Source organism: Aotus nancymaae, unplaced genomic scaffold (genome assembly GCF_030222135.1).
Source record: "Aotus nancymaae isolate 86718 unplaced genomic scaffold, 86718_ANA_hifiasm-v0.15.2.pri h1tg000019l, whole genome shotgun sequence".
NCBI classification, from domain to species: domain Eukaryota; kingdom Metazoa; phylum Chordata; class Mammalia; order Primates; family Aotidae; genus Aotus; species Aotus nancymaae.
This window is the reverse complement of record NW_026988431.1, coordinates 8,984,174-8,992,169: the sequence shown is the minus strand read 5'-3', so window position 1 is coordinate 8,992,169 and position 7,996 is coordinate 8,984,174.

Below are 7,996 nucleotides of genomic sequence, written 5' to 3'. Positions count from 1 at the left end.
CCCTCAACTGTTTAATAAGGATAATAACAAGTAACTTATAGATTTGTAAAGAGTGCAATGAGAATACGCCCTTTTAAGCAACAGAAACTATTAATAAACATTGACTATTGTCATCTGTGTGATGTGATGAAAGTGGTATTCACAAAATATAAGCATTTAAAACATATTGCATTTTTAAATTGTGCTAAACAACATATAACATGAAATTTACCCTTTTAAATGTCTAACAGGATAGTACAGTTTTGTTAACTCCATGCGCATTGTTGTATACCAGATCTCCAGAACATTTTTTTTTTTTTAAATCTTATTTGCTGAAACTCTATACTTATTGAGCAGTAACTACCTGTTTTCCTCTTTCCACCAGCCTATGGTAACTTCTATTTTACTTTCTGATTCTTTGAATTTGACAATTTTAGATACCTCATGTAAGTGAAGTCCTGTGACTGGCTTATTTCACTTAGCATAATGTCCTCAAGGTTCATCCACACTGTAGCATGTGTCAGAATTTCCTTCTTCTTAAAGGCTGGATAATACTCTATTGAACGTGTATACGTGTTCTTTATCCATCCATTGATAGATGGACATTTAGGTTGTTTCCACCTCTTGGATGTTGTGCATGGGAGTGCAAATTTCTTCTCAAGATTTGAGAAGTAGTACTTTTTATGAACCTGATGGAGCACTTCTTCAAACTTTGAATGTACTAAAACTCAAGTAATGGAAGTATTTCTGCTCTCTCTTTGGAAAATCACTTTTTGTAACTTACCCATGGATTTATGTCTTATTTAAAATATCATATTTAAGAACAGAAAGTAGAACTACCATTCAATCCAACAATCCTACTACTGAGCATCTAACCAAAGGAAAATAAATCATTCTATAAAAAAGACACATACACATGTTTATAGCAGCACAATTTGCAATTACAAAGATATGGAGCCAACCCAAGTGCCCATCAACCAACGAGTAAATAATGAAAATGTGGTCTATATATAAAATGGAAAACCACTCAGCTATAAAAAAGAATGAAATAATCTTTTGCCACAGTTTGGATGGAGATAGAGGCCATTATTCTAAGTGAAGTAAATAATGAAAATGGTGGAATACTACTCAGCTATAAAAAGGAATGAAATAATCTTTTACCACAATTTGGATGGAGCTAGAGGCCATTATTCTAAGTAAAATAAATCCGGAATAGAAAACCAAGTATCGTATATTCTCACTTATAAGGGGGAGCTAATGTATGAGGATGCAAGGGAGTAAGAATGATATAATGGACTTTGGGTACTTGAGAGGGAAGGGTGGAAAGGACATGAGGGATAAAAGACTGCATCTTGAATATACTGTATACTGCTCAGGTTACAGGTGCACTATTATCTCAGAAATCACCACTAAAGAACTTATTCATGTAACCAAAAACCACCTGTACCTCAAACTATTGAAGTAAAAAATATATTTAAAAATCACATCTAAGATCAACTAACATTCACACAAATGACTTAATCATGAATTAATGGTAATCATTTAATTCATTCTAACAATCAGTTTTAATCCCCCTTTCTCATGCTACTAATGCATATCTGTGGAGCTATTGATATCCAAAGAAAAAAATTAACCCTAAAAGCCAGTTCACATATGTTGCCATGATGCTTTTCTCAACCATTTCAGCTCACAGGAATTCTCTCCTTCCTCTGAATACCAACTAAAGTATAGTTTCACAGTCACTATTTCAGCACTTAGATGTATTTCATTATATCTTTAGGCTTATTAGTAGGTATGTTTTCTCCTTCAATAGATACCAAGATTTTTTGAGGCAAGGATGCTTTAGCAGCCCACGGGTCACCTGATGCCTTCCTGTGCCTCTGATTCATGTACCTATAAGCATTATCTCTTCTTCACCCCGTATGACTCCAAGTGTAAAACTCAAATGCCCTTATTATTTCCATAAGACATCTGTTTCCAACAGGCATTTCATGAGTTTCAGAAAAATCGACGGAGTTCTGGAGAGGGCTGAGTATGAGTAGTCACATTGCAGAGAATGCATGTACCTCTTCTCCCCACTTTCTCACTCTCTTGATCTTGTCGCCCTCTGCTCTGCCCTTATTAAATTGTCCATCCAGAGTTCCAGATTTTTCTCTCACTAATATTTTGGGTTTTTCACATCCTTCTAAGATGTCTGCAGGGGCAGCCAACCCGCAACAAAGAATTTTAGTAAAACACATTTTCTTCAACATTTTGTAGCTTTGGTTTTCCCAGAGCAGTAACATGTGTGCAAAATACATTTGCTAAATATTTGTTGACTGACTGAAGATGCAAAGTGCTTGATTATTACAGAAGCAGTTTTAATAAGAACGGGCAAATAGTGAGAATCTTCTAGAAAATCTGGGAAGGACTTTCTTGGGCATGGAATTATATCTCCTCTAGTAGGATTGCAGAGTAAAATCATCTGTTCCTGGTAACAGTGGAGGTATCTTAAAAAGAAGTCCAGTCTCAAATGGGCAGCTACCGTTTCTGTTCTCAATAGCTTCATTTGGAACTGACAACCTTGGGAAAGCTTATCACTCCAATCTCAAGTAATGTTAAATACTTGGAAGATTCTGTACTCTTAATTCTCATGCCTCTCAGGACTTGAAAGGTCACAGGTATTAAAGAAATCCTAAACATCCACTTATATCTAAACAGTCTGACTGTGCAGCCTCAGGGATAAACAAAAAAGCAAGAGGTATGACTCCCTGTACATGGCAATTCAGATCATGTTTCTTCATCTTTCCTTTGTGACAGGGCAAAAAGTTGAAGGTTCCCAGGACCTGGAGGGCAAATAGAGTCCATGTTCTTAAGAACAACTGAGCAGAGATAAGCACTAGTTGGTTTCTAGAAGAGAGAGACTTGAAAAAGAGGCCAGAACTCTACAAAAAAGACCTGAAGAGGAGACGTTGTCTATTTATAACTGAAACAGTTTGAGAGATAAAATATTGTACAGACAAGTGTATTTGAGCTGAACAGAGAACTAACAACAGGAACAGGACTTCAGGCTCAGGCCTGGGCATGGTCTCAGCCTCAGAGCATTGTTTGAAGAATGAACAGAGTACATATATAGGCCTTCAGATTCGCATTTCCACAACATTTTCATAAGTTCACATAAAGCCACATCATAAATATTTGAGGATGGAATAGACCAGTGATACCAAAAGCGTGGACTGCAAGATGATTTTGGTGGCATACAGCTCATCTTTTTAATTTTTTATACATTTGTGTTTACTAAGATATATATAAAATAAATAGCACATGAAACCCATGATTTCACACACAAGTGGAAAATAGAACTGTAGAAAATGCATTCAAGCATGTCCACGATTGTTTCAAGCCTTCAATAACTGAAGCTTTTATCAAAACCGTCTGTACCACTCGTAGCAGTTATGGACTGCTAGTGCAGATTTGTGTGAACTGACCTTCTACATTCACCATCATATGCTTTTCAGGGATACAAAAAAAAGGGGGGAATTGAGCTATTCAGATATTGTCAAGGTGGTATGTGAATAGCCAAATTTAGGACACGGTTAGACAACCACTTGGTGGGGATGTTGCAAAGGAGATTCGAGCACTAAATGGGATAAAGTGGGCTATGAGGTTCCTTACCTGCTGGAGATTGTATAACTCTTATGGGACCTAATGAAAAAGAACTGATGAAGAAGGGATAATGTAGAAATGTAGAAGTTGTAAAAAAAAAAAAAAAAAAAAAACAAGGCTTCTTTAGCTTTTTCATAATGATCAGTGCTGGCATTTTGTAGATCCAGGTCAGTTACAGACATCTACACTTTACAGGAAGGCTCCTCAATGAACAACTGTGTTGCATACCTCACACGCGTCCACTGTCCTCCTGGGCATTACGTCTATGTGGAAAACTTCTTGTTAATTATCTGAAGCTACTCACTTAACTGTGCTTCATATATAAACAGCAGTTTTTCGTAGTTTTAATACACATCCATTTTTCCAGGGATGTGACTACTGTGTAATTCACAATTATTTTAAGAATGAAGATCTATATTAGTTTATTATCAATTATGTTTGTTTTATTGTTTACTAATATTAGGATATTACATGAATTTTAAAGAAATTATGTGTTTACTTGGATTATACATCTGTGAATTTTTTATTGGCTCTCTTTGAGACTTTTCTGAGGTTGTAGCTTCCTACATTCTTATTAACAGGGCTTTGGTAATTTCCTCCAAAGATCTGGTGACCAGATTTTATTCAGTACTTGTGTTACAGAAATTTTAAATATTGGTGTTTCCAAGAAACTTTTAATTAGATGTTCCATAACAAACCCTGAAGCTCTCTGGAATTCTATATTATATCAATCCCAAGAGATATGTAGTTTGTTAGTTTACAGATTAAAGAAATATCTGTATCCTACAAAAGCATTTAACCCAACTGTTCTTCTTTCTAGCTTAGTTCTCTTCAGACTTCCATGTACATTGAATCAGCTGGGTCACTCATAGGACATGCAGATTCCTGAATTCCATAAGCATGAACTTGCATTTTAAAAAGCATCTTTAGACCGGGCATGGTGGCTCATGCCTATAATCCAGCACTTTGGGAGACTGGGGTGGGCAGATCACTTGAGGTCAGGAGTCCGAGACCAGCCTGGCCAACATGGTGAAACCCTGTCTCTTCTAAAACAAAATTTAGCTGGATGTGGTAGTGCATATCCATACTCCCAGCTACTTGTGAGGCTGAAGAAGCAGAATCACTTGAACCTGTGAGGCAGAGGTTGCGGTAAGCCGATATCACACCACTGCATTCCAGCCTGGGCGACAGAGTGAGACTCTGTCTCAAAAGAAAAAAAAAGCATCTTTATATTTCTGATGTATGTATTTCATGAACCACAAGTTTGAGAACTGCTTGAGATAATACAAGTCATACTAGAATTAAAAAGAAGAGCAAACCAGACCTGGATATCTAACCTATCAAAATACTCTCTTATGGACTGTACAGGCATAATAGACTGCTGTTCCTATGGATAGAATCAACTGATTTTTAAAAGTCAGTTAGTCAAATGGTTACTCTGGTTAAAAGGGAATTATCTTCATTTCAAAAGATACATATATATATATTTTGAAACATATATATATACATATCTCAGTATGTGGGTGTAAATGCAAAAAAATGAAGAAAATACAATGTTTCCATCCTAAATGATGCCACCATGTGATAGACTTAAATTTCTGTCTTTCTCCAAAGACATGAAAATCTCTACCCTCTTGCCATCTTGGATTACTTATTCTATTGTAGGGTGTCTCAACATAGGCACTGTTGATATTTTGGGCTGGATAATTCTTTGTTGCTCAGCTGTCTTCTGTATTGAAGGATATTTAGCAATATCCCCAGCCTCTACCTAGTGGATGCTAGCAGTGTCCTCCCCTGCCAGTTGTGACAATCAAAATATGTCTCCAGACATTGCCCACATGTATTCCATGGTGTACATGTGCCACATTTTCTTTATCTGGTCTGTCTTTGATGGGCACTTGGGTTGGTTCCAAGTCTTTGCCATTGTGAACAGTGCTGTAATGAACATACGTGTGCATGTGTCTTTATAATAGATCAATTTATAATTCTTTGGGTATATACGCAGTAATGAGATTGCTGGGTCAAATGGTATTTCTATTTCTAGATCCTTGAGGAATCACCACACCATCTTCTACAATGGTTGAACTAATTTACACTCCCACCAACAGTGTAAAAGCGTTCCTATTTCTCCACACCTCTCCAGCATCTGTTATTCAAAATAGCAAAGACAGGGAATCAACATAGGTGCCCATCAGTGGTGGACTGGATAATGAAAATGTTGTACATATATGCCATGGAATTCTATACAGCCATAAAAAGAACAAAACCACGCCCTTTGCAGCAACATGGATGCAGCTGGAGGACAGTATTCTAAGAGAATTAACATGGGATGGAAAACCAAATACTGCATGTTCCCACTTATAAGTGGCAGCTAAACATTGAGTACACATGGGCATAAAGATGGGAACAACAGACACCGTGGACCACTAGAGGTGGGAGGGAGAAAGAGCATCGTGGTATGGAAACACTGCCTATCGCATGCTATGCTCCATATCCTAAACCTCAGCATCACACAATATTCTCATGTAACAGAGTTGTATTTGTACCCCGTAAATCTAAAATAAAAGTTGAAGAAGAAAAAAAATCACTTTCTAACTGAAGGATTATATTTAGAAACAAAAATGTGTAATTTATTCTAAATAGATAAGCATATAACTCTATAATCAGTCTTCCTACCTAGATATTGTCGTTTTGAAATTCTCAGAGTGGTCCTATATACAAATTTCTCCTTTGAGAGAGACCTTATGAAACACTTCCAGCTTTTCACTGATCCATCCCCAGCATATGTGGGTGGCCTAGGATCCCCCTTTTTACTTTCAGCCCCCTACTGCCCATTTATCTGCTTTAGGAGTTACTGTCCAGAAAGGCTGGAGAGTGTTTCCTTTTGGCCAAGGCTTGTGCCTCTTTCATTTCTCCATTACTCTTTTCCGGAAATGTCAGTTACGCTTGAGTTGGGTTCCTTGAGGCTAATGGCCAACAGTTCACCCCTCGATCCAGAAGACCTCTGTGCCCTCAGACCCTGCCAGATGAGCTCCTCCTCAGTGCCTCAGGAATGTCTGCTTGCTTGTGTTCTCACCTCCACCTGCCAGTCAGCTGTGTGAAGAAAAGATGTCTGATTAGGTCCCTGGTGAAACCGTTTTGCTGCCAACCACAAACACACACATTCCTTCTTAAGGAAGCAACCTGCAGCTCTGCTTTCACATTCCTAGCTTGCAGAAAGAAATTCAAGGCTAATAGCTTTAGATTTGTGTCAAAGGCATTATGTTCATTAGATATAGTGTAAAAACACAATGGCTTGTACACATGCTGGGGGACTTTGCTATTTCACTTACCAATCCGTTGCTATCTTGTTAAGTGTTAATCCAATACTTACACAGTAATGAATTTTTTTTTTTTTTTTTTTTGAGACAGGGTCTCACTCTGTCACCCAGGCTGGAGTGCAGTGGTGTGATCATACCTCACTGCAGCCTGGAAATCCTGGACTTGAGCAATGCTTCTGTCTCAGACTCCCAAGTAGCTAGGACCACAGGCACATTCCACCATGCCTGGCTATTTTTGTTTTTATTTTTTGTAGAGATAGGGTCTTACTTTGTTGCCCAGACAATTATGTCTAATTTTTTAGTTCATGCGAAAACATACAGACTTGGGTTTTACATATTTATAAGACTCTTTGAGTGTTCTTTTGAAAATGGGGTGGTGGATAATAAGCCTAATAAAAACTAATTTATTGAAACCAAATTAAAACTCTTTACACTTCACTGAGAAATGGCATCTATGTTATTGGTATCTAAGATCAAATTTCTAAGAAAGTCATAAGAAAAATTCACAAATACACAAGAATGTAGAACCACATTGATTTTTTTTTAAATCTCAGCAGCAATCACTAAATTAAATTATCTTGTTATTTAAAAATATATTTTTTGAATGCCAACTAACTGTCCAGCATTGTATGGCAGGTATACTTTGTAAATAGTGGGAAACAAGCATACACGGTTCAAATTACTACAGAATCTTAATGATTCTTTAATAATTAAAGAATCATCAATGTATGTATCAGGGTATGTGTATTAATATTGAACCAGTGAACCAAAAATAATATTAACAAATGCATATGCATGAATACTTTCAAATAATGATAAAGAAGGAATTAAATGAGAAGAATAGGATAGTTTAAGAGAAAATGAATGGGGAAGTTTTCATTTCTTTGGTCCTGCTGTGAGTGTGCCCGAAACTGGAATAATAGAGATATCATCTAAGACTAAGGCACCAGGTTTTCCCTCTAATTAGGGAAGCAACAGATGATCTAACAGGTGACAATCCACTGTAGGAGTTCTGTGTTATCCCTATGAATGAGGTCTGCTGGAGGCCTAAA